A 3,915-nucleotide genomic window follows, 5' to 3' on the forward strand; every position below is an offset into this window, starting at 1 on the left:
ATATATATATATATAATTATTTTCCAAGGAGCTTTTGTGCAAAAGCTTGTCTGATAATGCAGTTCAATACATTTACATCTTTGAATTTTAAAAGATGTATCAGTAGGCCTTCTGAATGGGTTTTCAATTGCACAAATGGTCTATATCGCCTGAAAAGCAATACTGGTTTTTGAAAGGCAGTGTACGTATTGTGCTACCCACTTGGGACTATCAGTGCCTATTGGCTACCAACAATTACCTTTGAAATGAAAAATATTGTTTGTATCAAAGAACTGTTTGAGTCTAAAGAAAAACCTTTGCAGCCTGCCAATCATCCCCATATCCTGAGGATTATATTGTTGGGAGTTTTATACAATTTACATGCAGAACTTGAAAATGACTCCAGTGAGTTATAGAACCCTGTGGGGTGTTTTCAGTCTGGTTAGGTTGCATTTCCTGACACTGCTGACATCAGATTCTTTTTTTGGAGATAGGAACCAATGTCTTTCTATTTTTAGATGCCTGAAGTCTGTCCAGCAATTGTTATCACCAGTGATTACTCCAAAAGTCTCCTTCTTCCTGGTTCCAGAAGAATCGCATTTACTAGTCCAGCAGAGATTTTAAAAAAAATTTATAAATCTCTCCCCAGATTATTGATTTGGAAAAACAGCGAAAAGAATATGAATGTCACCTAGATTATCAGTTTTAAGTTATTAGAATTAGAACTATTAAATTTCCAGTAACTAAAACAAGTCCAAGAATCACTGTAAATCGACATTTTAGAAATTTTAAACCAAAAATTTCTTTGGAAAAGTCTTTATCATTAATTTTGAAATTATGGAGACCAGCCAGGATGTCATTTCAAAATATAATTTTTGTTTCAAAATACATCTATAATGTCTTTATAGTTTATGGATTTCATGGCAGCAAACTACACTGGAGTCATAAGACATGCCAGTGTGATTAAATTCTCTGCCTAATGCATGAAAGTGAGTTATTGTAAAGTTTGATATAAAGAGATATGTTATTTGATAAATTTATAATGGGACATGTTGTGGAGGTTTAAGTGTTACTAGATGTTCATGGGCTCTCCAAGGCATTTTTTCCAAAGGAAATCTTGACTGAAATTAATTCTGATTATTAGCAGACAGAGATTCTTTTTATTTTAATCAAAAACACATAGATTTATATTTCAAAAACAAAAAGCAAAAAGCAATAAAAAGGAAAAGGATTAGGGTGGTATAGAGACTATTATTGCTCTCCTTCATAAAGAAATACATGGAGATTATAAATATTCACAAGGAGAAGGATTCATGCTATAAGTAATGTGTGTGTGTGTGTCTGTGTGTGTGTGTGTGTTTTGGGGAGAGTATATTTGTTGATTTTTCTTTGGTATATATATTGTTAACGCATGTATAAAAATGCATCTAGTATATTACATAATGTAGATATAGTAGCTTTTTATTTTATTAGCTTTTTATAATATTCCCAAATGATTAGGAGACCACATTGTGACCACAAAAATCCCCACATGCTTTACTTTTTGGGAACCTGCTTTTAATTTCATATAAATCCTATACCACAAATGTTAGTTAAGTAAAATCAATGACTACTTACTTCTTACGCTATTGAGTGTTTGGGCTTCTACTGTGTGCTCTGAATAACAGAAATATTGAAGGGCATAAAAATGGGAAGACTCACTCTATTTAATTTTTCCGTGTAACAGGAAAATATTCCTATTATTTGTAGTTTGCAGGGAATACCTAGGTGCCAGTGAGAAATATGTATAACCCGAGTCACGTTAAACTGTTGAATTTTGTAGGTGCTTAAATGAGGAGGAAACAAAATGATGAAAGCAGGTTCTTTTTTGTTGTTTTTTTTTTTCAACAGAAAGTGTGTAGCTGTTGCAGACATGGGTGGTAAATAGAGAAAATGCAAAGTGGTGGTTGGAGGAGTCAAGTACTTGTCTCGGACCTAGGCATCTGTCAGTGACAAGTAGATTTGTTCTGGCTCAGCATGCTAGCGCCAAGTCAGTGGTCTCTGCCATGTTTTCCTTTTAAAAATGTGCTTAACTACTTATGATATTCCTGACTCCTGAAAGAAATTTAGATACAAAAGAATAAGGTCAAAATAATTTGGGGAAGGGGCAGAGATGAATGAAAAGACTAGAGACATTTAAAGACTGTGTTTGAGGCAATGAACAGTCAGTGAAATTCAGCTTCTGGTCAGGATATTGTAACCAAGTAGATGACAAAATGGAAGAAGAAAGACCAGAAAAACCAGGAAGATTTCCCTTCATGTAGAAGACTGTGTAAGGGGCTGGATCCAAACACAATGAGAAACAAAGCTGGATTGCAAGAGTATGATCGGTCTCACTCTGTGTCTTTTGGGGAAGAAAGAAACCTGAGGCAGAAGCTTTCTAATGGTTCAAGGTAGTGTATTTGATATACTTCCTGTGATGTTATGGAGATGGGATTCGCAGGGGAGACAAATTGATGCACTTGGGTGAAGTGAGGAGGAAGAAGGATGTGCATGAGAATATTACTAGGAAGAAGATAGACAAGGAAGGAAAGAGGTGGAGACAAGGACACAGATGTGAACTGATGACAGTTTAAACCAAGGGGTGAGAAGGAAGAATGGAGCAGCCGGGAAGGAATAAGAAGGAGAACATGATATTGGCACTGAAATATACTTTATACTCCTGGAAAAAGAACAAGAAACAAACTCATCTTCTGCTCACATCTCTGACTTTTACTCCCACTAGGGTTGTCCTGGAATAATGGTGCCCTTCCTATCTTTTCTTCCACTTGTTCTCTGTCTTGCTGTTCTCTAGGACTTTCCATGGCAATCTCAGTGCTGCTGGCATTTTAACATCAAGAGTATAGAAATGGAAGAGTCAGTACTGGAACCGCCAGAATCACACTGGAAAGGGGTAGTTTTAATGCTGAATATGAATCAGTGCCTTGCAATTCTTCACAAGGGTGACAGTAAAAAGAAAATGACAAATAAAACTTTGCTTTTATTAGTAGGAAGAATATGTTTCATGCGTCTTTTTTCTCTTCTTTGCCAGTAATGCTTTTCCATCATGACGCAGAAGCACAAGAAATAGAATGTTTTCATCTTTTTCTATATGAGCATCATAATTGAGATGGAAACAGAAAATTCTGGGCCTAACTAAAAGCAATGTAAGCTTTACCCTGTTCAGAGTTGCCACAGAAATTTGTGTCAAAGATACTCTTGCTTTTCCCACTCCTGATTCTCTTGCCCATCCTTTCTTCCTTTCCTTCTTCCTTTCTTCCTTCCCTCTTTCTTTCCTTCCTTTCATATTTTCTTCCCTTCTTTCCACCCTCCAATATTTATGGATTTCTTCTAGTATCCTAGGGCAATGGAAGAAAGTTTAGTGAAAAACATCTAATATCTTCTCCCATTGAGCATAAAGTATATTTTAAATAAGAGTAAAACTAAATGTGTAATCACAACTTAATCTACGTGCTGTCAAAGGACTAGTAGTGAGTGCTCTAATGGGTAGGATATATCAAAATAAACTTTCTCCAATGAAATTTTAAGTGTAGTAGATCATAATATGATGAAGTTTGTGTGTTGGAGAAATGAAAAGTATAGAAGACAAGTCAGGGGAGAAAAAATTATCATATTTGGTGTATTAAATTACTCAAAGAACTAGAAGAAATTTAACTGTTATCAAGCTATTATGATCTTAGGGAAACTGACAGGAGGTGTTACTCAAATGGAAAGCGAAAGCCTGCCTTCTACCAGGCATGTGAGGATGGTTCAATCTCCAAACGTATATTTATGAATACATAGTCAATGCATAGTAAGAGAAAACCCATTATGTCCATATCAATAGATACAGGAAAAAGCAATAAGGTTAGCACCATTTGTAAAAGTTTCTTGGATAACTAGGATTTTAAAAAGTAC

Source organism: Fukomys damarensis, unplaced genomic scaffold, assembly GCF_012274545.1.
Source record: "Fukomys damarensis isolate Sample0158 unplaced genomic scaffold, DMR_v1.0_HiC HiC_scaffold_20, whole genome shotgun sequence".
In the NCBI taxonomy this organism is placed as follows: Eukaryota; Metazoa; Chordata; class Mammalia; order Rodentia; family Bathyergidae; genus Fukomys; species Fukomys damarensis.